The 24,550-nt window shown below is 40.0% G+C and overlaps 1 long non-coding RNA gene across 1 annotated transcript; it reads right to left on the bottom strand.

The window, feature by feature from the left end:
• Positions 1–631: 631 nt before the first annotated feature.
• Positions 632–23,558, bottom strand: LOC119866313. Its single transcript, XR_005379646.1, has 3 exons — positions 22,859–23,558; positions 22,398–22,503; positions 632–1,093 (listed from the first exon to the last, which is right to left on the bottom strand). It is a non-coding gene; the product is annotated as an uncharacterized LOC119866313 (long non-coding RNA).
• Between the last annotated feature and the right edge of the window lie 992 nt (positions 23,559–24,550).

The raw sequence follows: 24,550 nt of genomic DNA, 5'->3' as shown, positions 1-24,550 counted from the left end.
AACCAAAAGAGTTCTAATATATCCACACGATGCTCAAGTATTTATGTTGAACAGTGCCAATGACATAAATTGCTGTCCTCCTGAACAACTCATCTCATGTTTGGATATTTATGCTTCTTTGAAAATTCTTTCTGATATTGAACTGAAGTCTACCTCCCTGAAAATGTGATACATTTCTTACCTATAGATTAGGCAACACAGAAGAGATTTAATTTTCTACCATATGACAACCCCACAAATAGTTGAAGGCTGCTATTATTACCTTTGTATCTTCTTTGACCTTGATTAAAAGCCCCCAATTTCAACTGTTTCTCATACAATGTTGTTTTAAGACCACTTATTCCCTTTGTTTACCCTCTTTGAATGTCTCAGGATTTGCTGTTGTTTTGTTCTTGTTGTTGCTTTGTTTTTTGTGTTCCTCTGAATCAAAATTGAATGTGACACTCGAGATGCGACCAGTGTAGGGAAGAGCAGATTTATTACATCTGATCTTTCAGATAGATACCCGACTTTCCTTTTTTTTTTTTTTTTTTTTTTTAAGATACTCTACTTTCATTATACAATCTATGGTCAAATTAACATTTTGGGAAAGTCAAAACATAATAATGATTTATATTGAACTTACCATGAATTAAATCCCCAGGGTCTTTGTCACACAGCTGTTAGGAAGTCACACTACATCACGTAATTGGATAATTGACAGTTTGGACCAAAATTGCCCACACTCAGATGCTTGAGCCTTATTATCAGTCTCTGTGCTTTGCAGCTTCGTGTCAGCTTCGTAGTGTATAAAATTCTGTCATTTTCATCCAAATCCCTCCTTCCCCTCTCTTCTGACGACCTGTCTTTCACCTGAGGGTTCTGAGGCAGAGGGCAGCTAAATTACTACCTCTGGCTCACATTCTGGGGCTATATGGTAAGTCAGGCTCACTCATTCTGGTCTTGCACTTCATGTCCGAGACCCAGAGTCCTCCATGCACCTACTTTTATTTCTCATTCCAGGAATTTACCTAGAACCTCAGTCTTCTCCTGTCTCTGCTTTCCAGGCCATTAGAGCCTTTCTCTTGATATTTCTTCTGGGGAAGGACCGGACCTAGAATCCAATGGTAAACCATAAGATGCTTGCCAAGACTTCTGAGCATTCGCCAACTCCAAAGCCCCACGATATTATTTTGCCTTTCTAATGGGATACTCACTCTTTCTACTGAGAACTGTATTCAAACTACAATGAGAAGTGATTCTTCTCTTGTGTTTAGAACGTGCTAAGTGCATGAATAAGTGAACAAGACAGAGGAGACCCAATCAGGGAGGTGGAGGATAGATTAAGATCAAAAGAGAAAACAGCTTCAAAGACAAAATTGCCAACAATACCAAACGTTGCAGAGAGATCACGTCACTTGAGCACTAGGTAAACACGACTATGTTTGATAGAGTGTCTCTGATATCTGTAGTTCTAATCTCTGTTTTCAGTACATCAGGGCACAAACTCTGCCCAACTGAAAGCTGTCATTTTAATTGGATTGAATGCATCTACCTTTGGTACACCGCTGTATTGACCATCACATGCAGGTCTCCTATAGTAGGAGAAAAGGATAGAAAACTAGAAATTACGTTTTTTACTGACAACCTATAACTGATGGAATGAGATTTCATTGCTTGCAGGTGACAGAAAAATTTCAGAGCTTCTTACCCTTATTCCACAGAACCAAGACAGTCATGGGATTGTGAGAGATACACAGGGTACTTAAGGCTCCTCAGATCTATGCACAGCAGGAAAAGCAAAGCAAGAGCTACTAAATGTAGGTTCAACATCAGCTCTGGTCTCTGGGAACAGCAGCTCTGAGCTGGGCCATAGGGAGAGCTGGGTTGAGAGGGGATGTAGTGAGTATTTATCACTTTCCTGTTGTGTAGGATCTAATCTTTTCTTTTGATAATGCTAATAGTCTTTTAAATAAAAGTGCCCTGCCCTGACCTAGACAAGGGTAGAAGAGTGATTCCTATAGACAGTTTGATTTTTCCCTGGGACTTTGAGTCTTGAATGTCATGTTGCAAAGACAGGGGAAAAAAGACTGGTGCTCAGTCATTGCTCTGTTAGACTCCTGGTGTCCTGACTCCTGCCTCTTCAAAAGGAAGATGCTTCCGCTCTCCCCTTCTGATCACCCCAAGAGCTACTCTAATGGTCCTACCAATATATTTCCTTCTTGCTTGATAGTCAGAGCTGGTTCTGTTGCTCACAACCAAAGAACCTTGATTGATGCAAATACCACACCAAGAAGTGGACCAGCAACTTTTTTATCCACCCCTAACCCCAACCTGTATTTTCCTTGAGGAAGCCTGGGGAATAAAATCCCCTGAGCACATTCTTTCCTTTTCCTCTGATGTTAGTATTAAAGCAATTGTTTTTCCTCTGACGCTGATTCTCTTCAAGCCACTACTCACCCTCATTTCCCACATGTTGTGGCTTAAGTCATGGCAGAAAGGGAAAGCCTGAAATTTGAATGTAAATTGAACTGAATTTGTAAATGAGACAAAATTAGACATACACACATGCTATCTGCAAAGGTTGGGGATGAAATAAGAATAGGCCACATAAGACAAAAACCAGTATAATGTGTTCCAGAGAGAAATGTGGTGACAGTTCTGTCAGAAACCTCAGCTATAATGAACACCTCTTCATTATCACTTTTCTGGCCATCCTAGAAACAGCCAAACTCTGATTGAATGCTGGGATATATTACATTACTTTCTTTTTGTATTACAGTCAGACATTGTTTCTGTTTACAATTATATTTTTGGCAGACCTTATTAATTAGCACTGCCAAAACCAATCATCTAACCCCAAATCTGATCAAGTTACAGTCTGCTATTGTGGTAGGTCCTGAGACATGCTCACTTTCCAATCCAGCTTTACCCTAAACTTAAATGGCATCTGTTTGATCAGTAAACATCCAGAGGGCATACCCAACTCTCAAGTTAATTAATGTTTGTATGTTTCATCTTCCCAACAAATTTGTAAGCTTTGAGAAGACAGGAACCATGGCGTAGTGGAGAAAGCATAGACTTAGGACCAGAGAGAACTGTGAGTCCGTGCTCCACGCTCTGCCCCTTACCTCCTGTGTTAAACTTGGGCAAGTTACTTAACTGTTTGAGTCTCTGTTTCCTCATCAGAAAATGGAAAAGAGTGGAGCATCTGGGGGCGGGGGCGGGGGGGGGGGGGAGGCCCTCTGGCAGTTAAGCTTCTGAATCTTGGTTTCAGCTCAGGTAATCACCTGATTAGGGTCTTGGGATAAACCCCAAATCAGGCTCCGCACTGGGTGTAGAGTCTACTTGGGATTCTCTCCCTTTTCCACTACCTCTTCATGCCTTCCCTCTCTAAAAGAAGTAAATTAATTAAAATTAGAAAGGAAAATGGAGAAAATATCACTGCATGATTATCAAACTTGTTAGTGTCTGTAACCTTCATTCCATTTTTTGTTTCTTTCTCACAATGCCTGATCTAATATTCTGTCCATTTTATGGACATTAAGTAAAAATATCAGGCACCATCTAGTCAACATTTATTGAATACAGTGTACCAGGAATTGCAACTGGTCCTGAGCACACACCCATGAAAATCTAGCCTTCAATCAGCCTAAATTCTCTATCATCAGGAGACATGGCTGCTTATGGTTCTTGGCATATGGCTTTACATCACACAGCATCACCATCAGAATGGCCTGAAACTTACTCTCTGTGGTGACTCAGAACGTCCAAGAAGGACTCCATTTAATCAAACTTGTGTAAGGTTTGCAGCCAGTTCCAGTTAACCAGTTAAGTGACAGTAAGCTTCTTTACTGTCACGGTCTCAAGTGGGATCTGATACATATCCCAAACACAATCAGCACTGGCTATATGAGAGTAGTTCCATAAGACAAAAACCCCTCCCTTTGATTTGTTCAGTGGATAAAGAAGCATTTCCCAGAAGGGCTGTGCATGTAGAGGATGCTATTCCAGGCAGCTAATACAGCATCTGTCCATGTCAGTCTATCTCAAGAGCAGAGTCTTTGTCTTTGTTGGTCTTATTCATCTGCATTCATCTAGTGCCCAGCCCAGTGACACATGTACATGTGCATTTGTGTCTGTGAAAGGAAGAATATGGAAAAACCAGAGAATATATCATTGCTCATTCTGTGGCAATGGCTGTTCCTACAATGCAAGTTCGAGAAAGGAAGAATAGTGTGGGATTTAGAAAGATCATGGAAGAGACAGGACTTTAATTAGGCCTCCAAGAATGATTTAAAATTTGATTAAGTGAGGAAAATTGAAGAAGGCATTTCAGAAATTAACCTGGCTTATGTGTTTATGTGAGGGGTAGAGGAAAGTGATCAGGGTTCAAATGGATCTTACTGGAACAGTGAGGAAATAATGGATAAAGAAGGTAAGTAGATTATTAGAGACAGACTATTTAAACCCAAAAAAACAGTCTGTTCCTAATGTGTCAGTGAGTAGGCAGTCATATAAGTTCTTGAGCAAGTGAGGGACACGAAAATTAATTTAGGAAGATTAACAGTTGCAATGTGAGGAAATTAGTCATGAACATATTTATCTGGAAAGTTAGCAATGATATCCTGAAGCAATAAATAGAAGTTACTGATTTTGTGACAGATCGGAGATGGAAGCTCTGTTTCAACAAAGGGAAAATTTAAAATAACTGCAAGGTTAATAATAATAATAATAATAATAATAATAATAATGGTAATAATAGTGATACCACTGGAATTTCTTAGATGATAGGGAAGGGAGCCAGTCTGGTTTCAGTTGATGGAAATAACAAACTTAATTTTGAAATTCTAGGAAATTAATTTTGAATTCTAGAACATGGCAAAGCATTTGAATGGAGGCAGTCAGTTCACTTCTACAAATATCACCCTGAATTCTAGGTAAAATCTGAAGGTTTCTTTTAGAAAGCCAAAATTACTTTAATAATTTTATTTAACAAAGAGGTAAAAAGATCTGGGCCAGGTGTTCTGTCAAAACAAGAAATATACAATCCCCACCTTTTAGCCACATCCCTTTAGTGGGGGGACATGATAAGAAAATGCATTACTACAATATTGATAATTCTACAACCCTAGGCTTAGGTTGTGTTTCTTACTACATTTTAGCTAAAGGTATTCTGCACTGAAAACAACATTAAGAAATATTCCTAAACCAATGGGGCAGCAGCATTTGCTTTCATCGGTTGCCATGGCAGTTGAGCTTGGCATTTCCTGGAGAAGACGCCGAGCCAGGGCACTCGGAAGTGGTCTCTGTTGGGCTCCAACAGCCTCTTCAGCTTGCTTATCCTTCACATTATGGCCCCAAGTGCATAAACTATGCTGGTTAAGACAGCTTCTGTTTAATACGCTCCTCATTTTTAGTGTTATATACTTTATGTACCTTATCTCTTTTAATTTTTTGAAGTGCCCACGCAGTGTCAATGATGACTAACAGGGTTTGGATTACACAGATAGCCTTTCATTCATCCACTCCCATCCAGGCCCTGTACTAAGCTGGAAGATTAGGCGGTCCCTACTCTTATGGAGCTTATAATCTCCAGGGGAAGGATGATATTCCATTTTTAAAGTACTAATTTACAGTATGATACGATGCTTTCAATGTAGGACAGGAAGTTATGGGAATATATATCAGAGGGAATCTAATCTGGTGGGCAGAGAAGGCCTTGCTGAAGTGACCTTTAAATGGAGATTTGGGGACACCTGGGTGGCTCAGTGAGCATCTGCTTTGGGCTCAGGTTGTAATCCTGAGGTCCTGGGATTGAGTCTGGCATCGGGCTCCCCTCAGGGAGCCCGCTTCTCTCTCTGCCTATGTCTCTGTCTCTCTTTCTGTCTCGTATGAATAAATAAATAATTTTTAAAAAAATAAAAGAATAAATGGAGACCTGAAGGGCAAATATTGTCAGTTTAGCTAAAAGGGGACAGAAAGTGTATTCTAGGAAAATATGTTGAAAAACATGCTGCAAGTTTGGAAGTGAAAGAGGACTTAACTGATTAAAATAAATGAGAAAGGGTCTGAGTATTTGGATCATAGAACTGGAAGGAAAGAGTAAGGCCAGCTTAGCTAACAAGTTCCTGCATCAAGATTAGAATGTAGGCCAGCTCCTGACATTTTCCTGAAGCCTGTTGGCTCATGTAAAGAATCCACGTTAAGCTGCCATTTTCAGGTGTCCCAAAAGCCAGAAAGAAATGGATTTTTCACTGTAGGATGATGGTGTAGTCTCATTGCACAGGTCTGTAGTTTTAAATAGCCAGAATGACTTTATGAAGACACTAACTCTGTAGTCAGGACTTTCCACAAGCAACTGTGCTTTAAGACTCAGAGAAAACTCCAGTGGATCACAGTAGAATTCAGAGGAGAAATGTCTGGTGGTTTCTCAGACAGAATAAAAAAAAAAAAATTGCTGTTGATATTCACTGCATAAATGACTTTTTAAGATCAAAAGTTCTAGTTAATTGTTTTTTCTTTCTGTGAGAATTACTCTTACTTTTATAGTGGTTCTTCTGAGAACTGAAACTACATATCAGAAAGAGGATCATATTCAGCCATTCTGGAGGCCTTAATCTAGAGAGAGGGTTTAATTTATAATGTGAATCTGATACTTTTTACAAGCACTATTTTTTTTTGCCTCAAAAATATGGGTAAAAAGTGTGTGTGGCATATGAAGCTGTTCTGTGCATTATCATAAAAAAATGATTAAAACATAGTTAATGATGAATATCTGCACATTTTGAACAGCAACATTTACATCAAAGATCATGTCTCTGATTTGCCCTTATAATAAATGAATAAATCTAATGCTGCAAATTCTCAAGGCGACTGTGGGAAAGACAAGGAAAGTTCAGTCATTAATCACATTGTGAAACTAGACATAGCAGAAAAAGAATTGAAACAAAACTCACTGGACCAAAAATAATCCATATTGGAAAGTGTAGATTTGCCTAGTCAGATGTGAGATTCAAGTGATATTTGTTTTTCTGAGCTGTCTCCTGACCTAAAATAGATAGCAGTACTGAACAAAACATTGTACACTTCCTTTCTGGGCCCAGTAAATTGGGATTAAATGAACATACTTTATAATATTAAAAGTGCTTTTCCAAAAATTCTTATATATTTCAGCAGTTAAAATTAGGGTGAAGGGATCATTCCTATTGGCACAGTTAAATGTTATATCATAAGGATTAAAGAAAGGCAAAGATTTATACCATGAGATTTACACCATTTATACCATGTATGTATAATATAAATGTAAAATGATGGCTATAACCTGAAGCTACTCAAATCTACTCAAATAATTAAACATGTGATAAATACATTCTGGAAAGATTTTCATCATCAATGAGCTCTAGAAATTTTATCTTTAAAGTTTCTTTTGTTTGTTACAAAGGATCTCTAGATAAATGTTTTGGTTACGTTAGAAACATAAATGTAGAGGAGCTTGAGAAGGTTGGGGCTTGTCACAAATGGATTTCCTTTGAAGTGTTAAGAAATAATGTTAAAGAAATAATACAAGACCTGTTTGCTTTGTCTTCCGTCAGTGCTGTCCCTACAGCTCATGAAATCGTGGCTCATCTTTCTACTTCTCTTTTTGTTTCACTTAGCCCTCCCCTAAATCTCTGGATTGTTTCCCAAGAATATTTCCTGGCATGGGCCCCTCTGTCAAGCTGCAAGGTCCCACCCTGGCCATTCTCATCATCCCCACCCTGGAAGGCAGCCACCACCCCTCTGTTCTCTGTCTTTGCTAATGTGTTCTACACAGAACTTCTGGAAATACTTTTTCTCAGTCATGCCACTTCCTGGCTCAGCTTCTGCTTCTCTCTCTGTCCTCCACTCCACTTCTTTTTACCATAAGCTCTCTGGCATGGATGGACTTTACTGTACCTTTCATGGAGTCATTTAGCAAATATTTCTTGACGGATTGACAACATCATCTTACAGAAAGCACATTCTGGCTACAGCGTGGAAATTGCCTTGAGGTAGATGTGACAAGAGACCCTCTGAGGTTGCCTATTGGGAGTTTAGTGCAGGAGCCCCAGCAGGAGATGCTGATGTCTCCAAGTAGGGTCTTGGCAGTCGACACCGGTGAAATAATTTGCTTTACAGCCTGTTTAGGGAGTGTGTATCCCCTCTTCCTCTAGACTGTGACTTCACAGGTGTTCAGTAATTACCTCCTAAAACCTTTATCTCCAAGTCCAGCTTTAAAAAATTGCTACTAGGCATATGACCCACCACTCAAACTATGTAATCTGTGAAGAAGGCTTTAACCTTCCATGCCTCAGTTTCTTTATATGTAAAGTGAGCTTCATGATCGGCTTCATAGAATGGTTTTAAGACTTACATGAGATATGCTTTAAAGTGGTAAACTCAGTGCTTGGGCCCATTGTGAGCACAAAGTTAGTCACTGCACTACTGCTACTACTCATTCTACATCTAACTCTTTCCAGACTAATATACAGCTCTGAACACTTTGTTTTTTTGCTTTCTTTCTTCATTTTTTTTAGAGAGAGAGGAAGAGCAAGGGGGTGGGCAGAGGGAGAGAGAGAGAGAGAGAGAATCTTAAGCAGGCTCCATGCCCAGTGTGGAGCCCAAAACAGAACTTAATCTCACAACCCTGAGATCATGACCTGAGGCAAAATCAAGAGTTGAATGCTTAACCTACTGAGCCACCCAGACACCACCGAACACCTTTTTTATGCTTTCAGCTATATTTACTCTATATGAATTCATATTCACAAAAATGAATTAAATATAGTCGATCCATGAACAACATGGGGTTGCAATGCTGATCCCCCCCACACACAGTTGAAAAAACAAGTATAGCTTTGATTCAGACTTAACTACTAATAAGCTAATGTTGACTAGAATCCTTACCAGTTACATAAGATTGATTAACAAGAAAGTAAGCTAGAGTAAAGAAAATATTAAGAAATACATAAGGAAGAGAAAATACATTTATAGTACTGTGTTGACTGAAAAAAATTTCATGTGTAAGTGGACCCATGCAGTTCAAGCCTGTGTTGTTCAAGAGTCAACTGTAAGTTGGAAGCTAGAAGAGAGCTCAGGAATCTTCTTGTCTTATCTTTTTATTTAGGATTGACTGATAAGACCCCATGCTAGGGAGGTGACTTGTTCAGGCTCAAACAGTTACTCAGTGCTAGATCTCAAACTAGAACACTGAGTTATGGGTCTTTTTCTGTATATGCCTGTTGTGTTGTTAAACTAAAATTTAAGCAACCTGAGGGTGTGGTCCCTCTTCTGGTGATTGGCCCAGTGCTGAGCAGAAAGCCTTGCATGAACACCTCTGCTGCCACAATGATAATCTGGAAGTTAATTCTGATACTTTATGTGACAAATAAGATTAAATGAATTTATGGGCTAACCCATTTGAATTCCTGCTCACCATATAATGAGAGAGAGATTAAAGCACCCTAAAGGAGTAATACTTTATCTAATGGCCATCTTACCAGGAGCTCAATCTTTTTAAAATAATGATCTAACACTCTCAGTGTTGAACTATTTGGGTGATTCTAGGGCTACAGTGATATGATTAGAGTATTATTGAGGGTACTTTCAAAGGGGCTCTTCCCCCTTCCTGGGCTCATTGTCTCCTTAGTTCACACAGCCTTCTTGAAACTAGTTTCATCACAAAATACAGATGTACATGTCCCACAGCACACGTGGAGAGGCCACCTTCTATTATGTTTAACTATTCAGTGTCTCCTTCTATCACAGGGCTAAGTGGAAGGATTCTTCCTTCTGTAACTTTTTTTTTTTTTCTTAATCTTGCACATTGTGTTCTTGTTTGCCTTTTTTTAAAAAAAAATTAGCTAATATATAACACATCGTTAGTTTCAGATGTAGTATTCAATAATTTATCAGTTGCACACAACACCCAGTAGGAAACAAACTAAGGGTTGCTGAAAGGGGAAGGGGGGATGGACTTTGCCTTTTTGTAATCATGCAAACTAAGCATTCTTCTTAAGCATCCCAGTTGGAATCTTAGAACATTTACTTCCCCCCAACATTTACTGACCCCAAACCAGGGGAGCCTCACTGGATTAGTTACTTAGGACTCAGCAACATTGGGTCACTGGTTTTGAGACTCTTGGTGAGGAAATAAATATAATCAGAGTGTTTGCTTAGAATACCTGTATGATTTTTTAAAAATTATCCATATGTTTATTCTTAATACCTCTTCTATTTTATTTATTCTTATTTTCTCTGTTTTTAACTTAAGTTCTCTTGTATTTCTTTCTTCATCTGTTTTTATTTTTTTATTATTTTTTAAAGATTTTATTTATTTATTCGTGAGAAACACAGAGAGAGAGAGACAGAGACAGAGACACAGGCAGAGGGAGAAGCCGGCTCCATGCAGGGAGCCTGATGTGGGACTCGATCCCGGGTCTCCAGGATCAGGCCCTGGGCTGAAGGCAGCACTAAACCGCTGAGCCACCCGGGCTACCCTCTTCATCTGTTTTTAGCAATTTCCCCTGATAAAAATTGTTTTGTTAAAAAATTCCTCTATTACCCCAAAATTATAAAACCAACTAAAACAGGAAAATAAAATTACTGTCATCTTATTCTTATGTCATCAGGAAATATCCATTTTCTTAGAATCATAGAAGAGAAAGGATCCTCAGAAAATGTGTCAGTTAGAATACAATTTGAAGTAACTGGAATATTTTATGATGGCTCAACTTAATTCAGTAAAGAAGTTTTATTTCAATTGTCAGAAAAAGTTGTTCAAGTCCTGGAAACAGGCAGGAGACATTACTAAAGTGTCCATTAGGTGAATGTGGGGCTGTCTAGCAGACTCTCCAGGGATTATCTGACTCTATGGGTATGCACCTTTGATTATCTTTGACAAGGCTATTCACAAGTCAGTAGTGATAGAGTTTTTCGCACGTAGAAAACTGATGGCAATGCAAATACCTCTTGTCTATAGCAAAGCAAAGGATTCCTGTAGTGAGGTAAGTGAATTTCGTCTACTAGAGAATAAAAATATCTGTAAGTCAGCTTCTCATTTGAATCAGATTTAATATCTTACTGGTTCCCACATTAATCTATGAATTTTTTTTAAAAAGATTTTATTTATTTATTTATTCATGAGAGACACAGAGAGAGAGAGGCAGAGACACAGGCAGAGGGAGAAGCAGGCTGCATCCCAGGGACTCAATCCCAGGTCTCCAGGATCACGCCCTGGGCTGAAGGTGGCGCCAAACCCCTGAGCCACCCGGGCTGCCCTAATCTATGAATTAAATAAAATAGTTAAGAGATGTTCCTTTTGTGTTTGTGTAAGAATCTGATTTGGCCATTTCGAAAATTGTACTTTAACACAAGTTAAAGAGAAATCTATTCTGGAGAAATCTATTAACTGTTTCTCTATCTTTAGTTCTGGAGAATCTATTAACTGTTTCTCTTTAGTAAACAGAATACAGTATACTTAATTAGATTCTTAAGCATTTTGCAATGTTTAAGTGTTTTCACAGCAGACAACAATTTGTAGGAACATAGCTATTGAAGAGAAACAAGTACAGCATAATGATTAAACACATAGGATTGGAACCAGACTGTTCTGGTTGAAATCTTGACTTTTCCCTGTATCATCTGTGTGCTTGCCAGCCAGTTGCTTAACCCCTTTGTGTTTCAGTTTCATCTTTAATATAGATTTGAGGGACCCCTGGGTGGTTCAATTGGTTAAGCATCTTCCTTCAGCTCAGGTCATGATCCGAGGGTCTGTGTTGGGCTCCCTGATCCACAGGGAGTCTTCGTCTCTCTCTCCCCCTCCTCTACTCATTCTCTCTCTCTCTCAAACAAATAAATAAAATCTAAATATATGTATAAATTTGATGTGAGAATTGAATGAATAAAAATCTGTGAAACATTTGGGACAAGCACATACTCTTTTGTTGTAATTTGTATTAAGTCATTCTCAAAAAAACAGTGAAGTCTTGGATATGAAGGTGATCTGGTTGTGACATCTGTCCCTGCATTGATTGCCAGGGTTGATTTGGCTGATCTGGCTGACTAGGTGGGTGTGTGTCCTCTTCCTCCCTCACCACTCCAGCTCCATGTGTATCCCTCTCAAAGCTGCATGCTTGGTGGAAGTGGATGACCGTTCCCGATAGAGAAGGACATTCTTCAGTCAAGGGTATACAAGTAGCTGCACTCCCCTGCTAGAACCTCCAAACAAGCTCTTAGGGTCCATTTGTAGGAGAAAGTAGGGTAGTCAAGTCTAAACACATCCAAATGAGACACTGCATATGGCAGTCTGCCTTTCTTTAAAAAAAAGGAAAGGAAAGGAAAGGACAAAAAAAAGCCCAGTGAAGTCTTATCTTTTTAATTTCTGGATGCTAAATCTTGTCATAGGAAGAAAGAAAACCATTTAAGTTATGTGAGCAATTCTTGCCTACCCAGGGCTGGGTGAACATGTTCACCCATGGTTCAGTGAATGGGCAGTCCTTGGGTTCTCCCTCTGAACTGTGTTCCAACTTGGCCTTTGCGATGGCTTTGCAATGTGTCAACTTGGCCAGTCTGAACTACATCCTCCAAGAGTTCTTCTTGCGTATTTCTTGATAGGGTAGGTCGCAGAGGAGATTCTTGCAAGATTTTTGGCAGGCAGAAGGGAGGCAGCAGACATTTTGTAGTTGACACACATTGTTGCTGATTTGCGGACTCATTTGATTGCCATCAGACAACAGCTGAGCCTGCAGATGACCTACCTTCCTCTGACTGCTACCTCGGTTTTTTTTTTTTTTTTTTGAGGGATACCCTCATCCCTAAGGACAGAGACAAGAATAGACACATTTCATTTAATCCTCATGAAATTTTAGCCTACTGTGACTGACCCTTTGTCCTGTGAACTTCAAGCTCCAGGACCAGATACAGACATACAGATTAAAGATACTGGTTAACCATCCCCTGGAATTGTATGAACCAACTCCTCTAACAAATGCCTTTATTTATAGGTAGATAGATAGATAGATAGATAGATAGATAGATAGATAGATAGACAGATAAAAATATAGATGTAGATATAGACATATAGATATATCCTACTGATTCTACTTCTCTTGTTGAATTGTGACTCATGCAGAATTTGGTACCAAGAGTGGGGAAGCCAAGAAAAGCTTATTTATTTTTCCACTCACCCAAAAATACGTATATTCTGACTCATACTATATATCTAAATGTATACCTTTACCACCTAAAAATGTATTGTGAACATCTTGTTCCATATGAGGACCAAAACCATTTTTAATGGTTAGATAGTCCCTTATAAACATGTACTACGATTTATTCAGTACAGTACTCAGTATGAGCCTTCAGATTGTTTCCAATAACAATACTATAATAAGTACTTCTATATGTCCCTGTATACTTGTAAGATTGTACTCTTAGCATAAATTCCCAGAAAAGATATGATTTAGTCGAATGATATGAACAATTAAATTTTGGTTACATTTTTATCAGAATAGTTGTTCCAATAAACTGTCTTACTAACTGTATATGAAAGGAAACTTTTCAGAAATTCTTTGGTGTTTAAATCAGGACATCCTGCACTGGATATCCACAGTTTGTTTTATGGACTGCACTGGGTTTATAGTAGCTTTTAGAGAATCAGTAAAGCTCCCTATAAGCCAATTGGCTGCTTTCCATTCAGGTGACATCTCCATAGCCAGTCTTTGAACTCTTTGGGTCCATGACTGAAACCAGGGCCACTCAGTTCCAGTTTTCCTCTCCTTTTCCAGGAGGACATCAAGACCGTCGGCCACCAGGATCCTTGAAGACTATGCTCATAGTAAGCAAATAGCCCCGTGCTAGCTGAGAGAGCTTTCTGAAAGCAGCTTGCTTGTGGGTAGCGCTGATGTGCTTTCATTCACAGTGTTTGCAAAGTACTGAAGTAATTGGAGATCTTTAGCAGAAAATTCTTGCTGACTGAGAGAGGAAGAACTGCTGAAATCCTTTAAACTCCCACAGCACTTACTCAGAACCATGTGAATGCATTTAAAGTCTCTTTTAGAGGATGCTAAGAGGAGTTTGAAAGTTATCACCAAGAGCCTATCCAGATGGCAATGCTCACATAACTGTTTATTTTCCATCCTGTTTAAAAGAACGTCATTCTCACACTGCAGGTTTAGAGGTGGTGAGGGGTCTCACTATGACATAACCCATTTTAGCCATACAGCATAAATAACTATTAAAATCTTATTCTACCCAGGTTTTCTTTTCAAACATAAAAGAAAACAACCCTCCTCTTAAAACAACAACAACTACTACTACTATTACTACTACTACTACTCCTCTTCCTCCTCTGTGAAAGCTACTCAGGTCTAAGTGCAGCAGTTGAAATGGCTTTGCAATATAATCTATGGCCTTTTCTCCTCAATGTCTCTTCCCTAGTTCTTGGTGCAAGTGAATAAACTCCAAATCCTTTTTTTTTTTAAGATTTATTTATTTATTTATTTATTTATTTATTTATTTATTTATTTATGAGAGACACAGAGAAAGGCAGAGACACAGGCAGAGGTAGAAGCAGGCTCCTTGCAGGGAGCCCGATGGGGGACTCGATCCATGGACCCTGGGATCATGACCTGAGCCTAAGGCAGACACTCAGTCACTGAGCCACCCAAGTGTCCAACTCTAAATCCTTTCTACTGATATTCACACACAAAAGAACTTCAAGTGCATTGTTTCAGTGGGTAAAGACTGAAGGAAATACGGTTGATCCGTGAGTACATTTCGTTGATTTGTCACCAGTATCAGTGTGAATATTAGATGACTAGATTGAAGAGGTTTTAGAGCTGGCTTGGAGACCGGGAAAAATACTGACACGGGTGGACTAGGAGACTTAGCACAATTAAAACAATGGACATGCGACAAATACATAGTAGCATTCAAATAACTTTATTTCAGAAATGTGAAACAGAAGGAGTGTTTGCAAGTGAGATTTATTTAAAAGACTTGGGAAGAGTCCCACTTCTGAGTGGCTTCTTGGATGTGAGATTGCTGTCTAATTAGTAAGATAAATGTTAAGGCATATAACTGTGTGGATGTGTTTGTGTGCTGGCAGTCATTCAGATGAGTGTGCCTCTTCTTATCAACAAGGAAGACTCTTCTAACATTCGGGGTCACCTGACCTTTTTTTTTTTTTTTGGTTTCCCTAAAAAGCTCTGGTCTCTCTTATCTAAATAATCCAGAAATGAAGTACTTTCTCCCCAAACAAGGTCTGTTTCCTACTGAGCAGAGCCTCTACAGTTTGCAATCTGTCAAAAATATCAGTTATTTTTAAGAGAGAAACATTTTGTCTATAAAAATAAAGGGGGTCCTTCAGGGGTCCTGGGTGACACAGTCAGTTAAAGCATCTGACTTTTGCTTTTGGCTCAGGTCTGATCTTAGGGTCATGAGATTGAGCCTTGAGTCAGGCTCTGTGCTCAGCATGGAGTCTGCTTGAGATTCTCTCTCTCTCCCTCTGCCTCTGCCCCTCCTTCTGCTCTCTCCCTCCCTCTTGCTGTCCCTCTCTCAAATAAGTAAATACATCTTTTAAAAAAAGAAAGAAAGAGAGGGTCCTTCATCCTCAGACGTGCTGTGCCAGGCTGCTGGTGGGCAGCCTTGGAGACAAAGCAGCTTCTTGTCCTGGTGGCCTGTGAGATTCCAGGTAATGATCATTAGAATATTTCAGGATCTGGATCCAGTAACAATTTATAAGGATACTTGGGCAGGAAGGAAACAGGTCTTCACTCTTCTGGTGAAGGAGTTTAGCTAACTTGATCAATCAGAAGGCAACTTAGAACGCCCACGATGAACATTTGGTGCAGGTCTCTAACTCTGCTAGAGAATTTTAAGGTCACTTGAGTTCAACTCCCGACTTTATGCATAAGGAGAGTGAGGACTTTGACATTTTCTTCATCTGTAAGTTTTGATTGTTCACTCAATAGGTGTTCAGTAAATACAGGTGCAGTCAGTGAGAACATGGATGGAGGAATTGGATGGATAATAGAACAAAAGAAAGGCAGTAGAGATTGTTTGTCAGGCTTGGCCAGTGGAAGTACTCAAGTTAATGAAATATTTTTGGTAATAGAGTGCTACCCTGCTCTAATACCCAAAACTGAGCATAATTTACAGTCTTCTGGTTTGATTGTAGGGAGGGAGAATATGACTGTGTAATTCTTCAGGACTTTTGTGAACATGTCATGACTGTAGTAATGGAGCTTCAAAGTGTCATTTGTGGGCAGCCCGGGTGGCTCAGTGGTTTAGCGCCACCTTCGAGACCCGGGATCGAGTCCCACATCAGGCTCCCCACATGGAGCCTGCTTCTCCCTCTGCCTGTGTCTCTGCCTCTCTCTCTCTCTCTCTCTCTGTCTCTCGTGAATAAATAAATAAAATATTTTTTAAAATCTACAAAGTGTCATTTGTAGATACTTCTGCGAAATAGAATGCAAAGTAAGAGTTAACTATCAACAAACTAGGTCTCTGAGAGGTTGCTGGCTAAGTCAGGTGACCACAGTAGACCCATTTGTTCAGGATGTGTAAGCACTGACCTTTGGATCTGACACCAATGATGTGGACTCACTGTTAAGCAGGAAAGATGTATTCTATTAAGGCACCTTCAATTTCTGACCTACTACATGGGTAGGATGGCACAGAATGGATGGGTAAGCATAGCCTGTAACTTTGAAATAGAGCGGCCTATTTGCAGAGCTAAATAGCCCACACAGAGGTAGCAAAGCTATATTCCTGATCTCCAAACCACTATGCTCTAGCCTTATGGTCTCTAAACTTCTTTTGGTCATGTTTTTTTTTTTTTTTTTTAAGCACACACCCCTGATGTCTGTGTTTATGTGTTTATTAATTATATATGTATTTTTCTAATAATATATGCTTATAAAATAGAAATTTTAAAGATAAGGTAAAATAAATATAAATAGATATTTAATGGGTTCTTTTTAAAAAAAAATTATTAGAGAGAGAGCGAAAGCACAAGTAAGGGGGATGGAGAAGCCAACTCCTCAGTGAGCGCAGAACCCAACTTGGAGCTCGATCCCACACCCTAGGATCATGACCTGAGCTAAAGTCAGCCATACGGCAGGGTGGGAAAACCCATACTGTAAATAATTTCAAGTTATCTCTGAAGTATGTTAATTATTTCTCACTTTCAATCCCAATCCTATCTACTCTGTTCCCTAAATATTATTATTTTTTTTTGTTCCCTAAATATTAAATCATAGATTTAGCCTTCAATAAAACATGTTAAGAAATATGGAAAAGAAAGAAAAGAATATAATAGTTAATATATACATGGAAACACATACAACAGCAAACAAGAAACTATGTGAAGCCACCACCGTTTCATTCCTGGAACTCATCACCAGGCTGTGGCTGATTGGTATTAATAACTTCCTTCTTCCATTGCACACTCCATGCTTCCATTTCCATCAGCCAGGATCTCCACTGGTCAGGGGTCATTACCTAAAAGTCTTCAGTGGCTTTTTCCTTTATACTAATAGTAGTTTTCAGTTTACTTTTACTATTGGGAATGATAATATTAAGAGGAATCAGAGGGACGCCTGGGTGGCTCAGCGGTTTAGCACCTGCCCTCGTCGGCCCATGGTGTGATCCTGGAGACCCAGATCAAGTCCCACATCGGGCTCCCTGTGTGGAGTCTGCCTCTCCCTCTGCCTGTGTCTCTGCCTCTCTTTCTCTCTCTCTGTCTCCCATGAATAAATAACATCTTAAAAAAAAAGAGCAATCAGAGAGAATTCCCTAGGTTTCAGAAATGATCCTCCCTTTTCACATTTGTAGGCACCAATCCAATTTCCTCTTGATAATCCAGATCAGCTACCCAGCAGAGCAACCTCCATCTTTGCCTGGTGATTTAATGATGTGAGTGACTCAAAATGATCTGATAGCAGTGTTAACAGTCTCAAACTCCAGTTCCATGGGGCCATTGCTGTAAGGACTTCTTTCTTAGAAACCAAGACCTCCAAGCAGCAGAACTTAAAGTTGTAGAGATGGATGCAAAAACTCTGCAAGTGGGTTATTTGGTATAATAATGAGGGAGCCATTCCCACTTCCTGTTGCTGATAGCTAGACAATCCATGCGTTCTAGCTATGGGAGAGACCACACCATTTATTGTTACTTGATCAAAAGTTTATACTAAATCTTGTATGACAGAATCATAACCTCTCAGGGGTTTGTGGCTTTTGATGCTATTATGTATGGAAGTTTTAAAATTTAATATTCATGTTGTGTGCTGTAGTATATAAAAACTCAACTGATTTGAGTATAGTCATTGATCCTGTGACTTTGACGAGTTCATTAGTTCTAGTAGTTATTTTATAGATTGTTAGGATTTCTTTTTTTTTTTAAGATTTTATTTATTTATTCATGAGAGACCGAGAGAGAGAGAGAGAGAGAGAGAGAGAGAGGCAGAGACACAGGCAGGAGAAGCAGGCTCCATGCAGGGAGCCCAATGTGGGGCTCGATCCCAGGTCTCCAGGATCACGCCCTGAGCCAAAGGCAGGCACTAAACCACTGAGCCATCCAGAGATCCCTGATTGTTAGGATTTCTACGCAAAGAGAGAGAATTTACATCTTCTTTCGTGATCACTATTCTCTTATATTTCTCCTTTTTTTGTCAGAATGCAGTGACCAAGCCCGATGTTGAGGGGACATGGTGAGAGTGAGCAACCTTTGGCGGAGTGTACACGACACTGTGCTCTGGTGTCTCTGGGCCCAGAGAAGGGTACTGGGACCCAGACATGTGAGGAGGGTGGGTGCTGACTGCCTGACATAGGTATCTGCAAGGAAATACAATGGATGTGGATCTGCAAGTGTTAAAGAAATTACAAGAAGAAACTGCTGCTATTATAGTGAAAAAGTGTTGCTAGGTGATACTTCCAGGACCTCGAAGCCGACAGGCAGCAAAGAGAAGGGAGCAATCCTTTCTTTTTCCTCAACCTTCCGTTTTTTTTTTTTTTTTTTCTGGTGCCCCCTATTGGCACAAATAGCCTGATATGGAAGAATCAATTGGCAAAACAGAGATGTGGTTTACAGAGTCCCAGGCCCACCATCACAAGGCTGACTATAGAAAGATGGATTTGGAATCAAGAGGCAATAGCTTACTAATAGGCACCCAAGAAGTATACTTTGAGTTCAGGCTCAAGCATGCCTTCTCTTCCATCCTAGACTAAGTCCCAAGAGTCAGTACTTTACTTGTTTTGTTTTACTTTCCTAATTTGAGATTGAAGAAAGCCTGCCATGCTACTGACTGACAAGGTTTCACTGCCCTGGGATCTGTCTCTTATGGAATTGCTGGAAGCTCAGTCAAGAGGGTTCCAGCTGGCTGCCTGAAACCTCTTTCCTGTTCACTTACACCCATCCAGCTCTGCTCCTTTGTTCTTTCCCCACTCTCCCTGGCCCACTGTAAAATCATTTTGCAAAAGTATATTATTCTTAGCCCTGCAAAACGGAAACTTTCTTTTTTAGCATTTAGCATTTCCTGTGTGAAATAGTATGCTTGCATCCAGTTCTAATGCACTGTTAATGGCAGAGCTTTTACCTGTCCTTGCTTCTTATGTATTCATGCATGCGCATTCCCCTCTATACTCCAAGTGGCCACACACCTGGAAACTTCCATTTATAAAGCCTGATTTTTTTCCAAGAAGTAGAGAATTTCTCACAGTCACACAAGGAGAGAGAGGCACAGTTAGTATTCAGCCTCCAGACGGCTGATTCTAAAGCTGTTACCTTTCCCATTTTCTACTCTGTCTCTCCTCTCTTCTTTTTAATACTAAAAATAGTAACTCCACTTACATCATTTCATTTTCGAAGTGCTTTCACATACCTTGCAGTATGTGACAATCACAACTCCTCTGGAAAGTAGGACAGGTCATATTATTTTCTTAATGTTACAAGAGAAGTAACTTGGCTTAGGACATTTCCCAATAGAAAGAGGAAAACATTTCTAGAAGGAAACATCCACCAGTTGTCGATTCTGTCTCCATTTCAATGCCCTTTCCATTAAAGCTCATTTAAACCATTTAAAAATTATTCTTGCATTTATAAACCTGTAGTCTCCTTGACATCCACTGTCTGTACTTTAATAGATGGTTTTATTTTCCAGGGGGTGGAGATATGTGTAGGATGGAAATATCTTTGCTGAGCTCTTCTACCTCTGAAACATATCAGATCCAGGCAAGATCATTATCAATCACCAAGTCAGAATGAAATTTGTATTGAATTTATTTATAGAAAACCTTATGTCTTAAAAGTTTGTTCCCCAGAGTATTAATTGGTGCATTTACATTTCTATTCTCGTACTCTATTCTCAACCTGCACTATTTTGAGGGGATATCTTCTAGAACATCTGATTCTTCACTTCGTATATGGTTTGGAAGAGAAAAATACAAAATTAAGTGTATACACTTATTTCTTACTACAGTATTGACCTTGTAGTTCCCTGGAGTTAAGAGAGTACAGCTGTTTATCATTGATGAATCATCCTAAAAATCTTTTGTTTTACATTAGTGGTGCGAGAGTTTGTAGTTCCACATCCTTCTAGCCTTCTCTTTTCTTTGTGAAAAAGAACAGCTAGTTTGCAGGGTCACAAATACTTCTAGTCTTAAGCAGTAAACTGGCAATCACTCCACCTCTCCTTAGCCATATACCAGCCAATCTTTATCAGAAACTTCCAGCAAAGAACTCCTCTTAAAATCAGCAACTTTATCCTCATCCCCCAAGCCACTGGGATACATAAAATAATGACATGTTTTTATCAAATGTTGTCTGCACTATCTGCTCCTTTCTCTGTAGAAATCTTACCTCACTGTGATGGTTCACTTTAACATGTCAACTTGGCTGGGCCACAGTGCCCAGATATTTGTTCTTCTGGATTTTTTTGTGAAGGTGTTTTTGGGGATAAAACTAATATTTAAATCTGTAGACTTTGGGATGCATGGGTGGCTCAGCAGTTAAGGGTCTGCCTTCGGCTCAGGGTGTGATCCTGGGGTCCTGGGATCGAGTCCCACATCGGGATCCTTGCATAGAGCCTGCTTCTCCCTTTGCCTGTGTCTCTGCCTCTCTGTGTCTCTCATGAATAAATAAATAAAATGTGTAAAAAAGAATCTGTAGACTTTGAGTAACACAGATTATCCTCCATAATGTGGGTGGGCCTCATCCAATCAGTTGGAGGCCTTAGTAAGTCAGTGATTGGCCTCTCCTGTGACGGAAGGAATTCTACTGGAGACCACCTGTAGATTCAAACTGTAACTGTTCCCTGAGTGTCCAGCCTGCCAGCCTGCTCTATCACATTTTGGACTGCCCAAGCCTCCACAATCACATGAGCCAATATATATCCCTTTTCTTTGGCGAATCCTAATACACTCACTTAATCCTCACAATTGGTAGGTTTATTATCACATTTTCATAGAGTGAAACTAAGGCTCAAAGAGATTAAATATAGTCCCAAGATCACATAGCTAATATGTGGCAGGGCCGGGATTTGAAACAATGGAGTTTCCAAAGTCAATACTCTAACTATTATGCTATATATTTGTTCTGCAATGCTATGCTAAGCTATACTATTCTATATATTACAGTACAAAATCAAATATATCTTGGAAATGCATCCAAAGATCCAGTGGTACCTTAGTTTCCAGAATAGTTTTTGAGTTACATGATATAACCCACATGCTTTTTGGTGTGAAGTGATTAGACAGTGATATCAGAGATCATGTTGCCTGGAAAATGTTTAATAGTTTGCTCAGGAAATGCCACAACACTTGGCTAATGGAAGATCCATTTTCAGTTTGGACTCCAAGCAGAAAGATAGTTTCTTCCCATTTCATTTTATAGTTTTCTTTTCAGTGTGCCTCCATAAGCATTGTTCACAAGTCATAGTGATGGTAGAGCTATATTTTTATTTTTTTATTTCTTTTAAAGATTTTATTCATTTATTCATGAGAGATACAGAGCGAGAGGAAGAGACATAGGTAGAGGGAGAAGCAGGCTCCCTGCAGGGAGCCAATGTGAACTCCATCCCAGGACCCCAGGATCACAACCTGAGCCAAAGGCAGACACTCAACCACTGAGTCACCCAGGTGCCCCCCCTCAAAGTATTCTAATAGAGGGAAGAAAAGCACTCCTCTTTTCCTGAATTTCAGAAGGAAATTACAAGGCAAAGAAGAAAAAATTGGGGTTGAAACTTGAATACTCTGTATAGCAAGGCATCTAGGGATTAAAAAGAAAAAGAAATTGATCTGATCTACTAGATCATTTTCTCTGATTCAGTTCTCATCACAAGAACCTGATTTACACTGGGAGAAGGTAAAGAAAGGTTAAGAAACCCCAGGAACAATACCTGCTCTTCCAGCCATGGCGAACATCATCTTCTCTCAACTGCAGTCTTCGCTGTCTACGTATGTTCCACTGCCAATCCAGTAACGTGCTGGTTTCCATAAAGCACCCTAACAGAACCAGGAAGATGGACTGAAATCAAAAGCTTCTGCCAAATAGAAAAGGCAAATCAACAGAAAAGTGTGATGCTGGAAAGGCATGAAAAGCACAGAGGATTATCACAGAAGAGTGTAATCCCTTTGTTCTTCCAGAGACAGGAATGAATGGATAAACGAGCCTGTTCTATCTGGTCAGTGGGAGCCAGGGTTTCAGGAATGTGTATTTTGTACCATGTCATGTGGCCATCTGTTCTGGTCCTATGAAAATTGGGACTTCCTTGGAGAAATATTAATTTTTACAACATCTTAACAAGTGTTTCTTGCAAAATAGGTTAAAATTGGTTTGGGATAAAGAAAGCACACGTACAGCAGTGATGAATGCCTCCCGTGGGAGCTCTCAGGGAAGCCAGCTTTGAGCCATGGGAACTGGTATTAGGTCCAGTCAGAATCTGACATCTTCACTAATGATCTGGAAGAGGGAGTCAATGGCCCATTAATGAAATCCACAGATGAAGTGGAATGACTGATTGGATGCAAGAAAGCGAAGAAATTAGTGATGTTAGTAATATGAGATGCATTTTATGGAAATGCTCACTCATCCATTAAACAGAAAATCACCATCACAATCAGTCCCAAAAGTACCACTGCCAGCAGAGGCCTGGAAGTAATGCCAGGAGGAAGGCTAGACAGGAGATAGGAGACTGAACCAGAAGAATCAGAGTGTCCTTCTGGAAAAACCCCACAATGGCTGGTCACTGTTCACATGCTTCCCATGGCTCCTGTGACCAAGGCAGGGCCTTAGAAGTCCAGCCTGCTTCTGCCTGGTGGTCAGTCTGTCCTCTGACTTCTAGCTGTGGCTGGAAAAGATGGCTCCAGATGGTCTTCCTGTTATTGCTCTGTGCAAGGAGTAGTTGAGTAGTTGACAGTGACCAACACTTAGCTGCTTTGGGACCAGTATCTAGACCAAGGCCAGTGATGTCAGTCCAGCATCAGTATGGAAGATGGGAGAGTGTTCCAGTTTGGATTAGAAATGTTGTCTTCATCTCTGGCTCATACCTCCATTCTGAGGTGGGTGTGTGTTCTATTTACAGTCCTGTTGCCCATGGCATCTGCTGCTTTTGTCGCCTCATGACTTGGCCGCTGGACCTGCTGAGGCTTTCAAGGCTATAATGATTTGTGTTCATTTTCAGGGTATCCCTGTGCTCCCATCCCTTCATTGTGCTGCCCCCTGCTGAGGCACTGCGTGGGGGAATAGAAGTGTCCACCAGTGGAAACCTATGAGTTTGAATGGCCTGGTTTCAATTATCTGTTTCCTCCATCTCAGAAGAATCCAACTCTCCTCAGCATTTAGCATATTCCTCCCAGCCCCTCTTGCCTTTGCCATCTTGAGTGTGAGTTTAACACAGGCTTCTGGCCTTGCCCCAAGGTAAAAGGAGCTCAGGCACCCTGGGCTACCTTTTTCTTTTTTTCTTTTCTTTTAAAGATTTATTTATTTATTCATGAGAGAGGCAGAGACATAGGCAGAGAGAGAAGCAAACTCCCTGCAGGGAGTCCGATGTGGGACTTGATCCCCAGACCCAGGCGCATACCCTGAGCCAAAGGCAGACGCCCAACCGCTGAGCCACCCAGGGGTCCCTGGACAACTTTTTTCTATGTAAGTTAACTTCTATTAGAATTTTAAACCCTGAAAATATAGGCAGTTTCCTCATGAGAGCCAAAAAGTTCATGAAGTGAGACTTTTCCAACATTATTTTTTAGGATATCCAGAGACTTTAAGTTTATAGTTATTTATTATTTGGAATAGCTACAGATTACTGGGTGAACTTGAAAATAAACTATTATACAATTGTTGCTATTACACAATTATTAGATTACTAAAGAAGAAGTGGCAAATATGGGCAGAATTATCACAATTCCATGAATTTTATTTTTTTAAGATTTTATTTATTCATGAGAGACCCAGAGAGAGAGAGAGAGGCAGAGACACAGGCAGAGGAAGAAGCAGGCTCCACGCAGGGAGCCCGATGTGGGACTCGATCCCGAGACTCCAGGATCACGC

This window comes from Canis lupus, chromosome 27 (assembly GCF_011100685.1).
Source record: "Canis lupus familiaris isolate Mischka breed German Shepherd chromosome 27, alternate assembly UU_Cfam_GSD_1.0, whole genome shotgun sequence".
In the NCBI taxonomy this organism is placed as follows: domain Eukaryota; kingdom Metazoa; phylum Chordata; class Mammalia; order Carnivora; family Canidae; genus Canis; species Canis lupus.
This window is presented reverse-complemented; position numbering and strand designations above follow the sequence as displayed.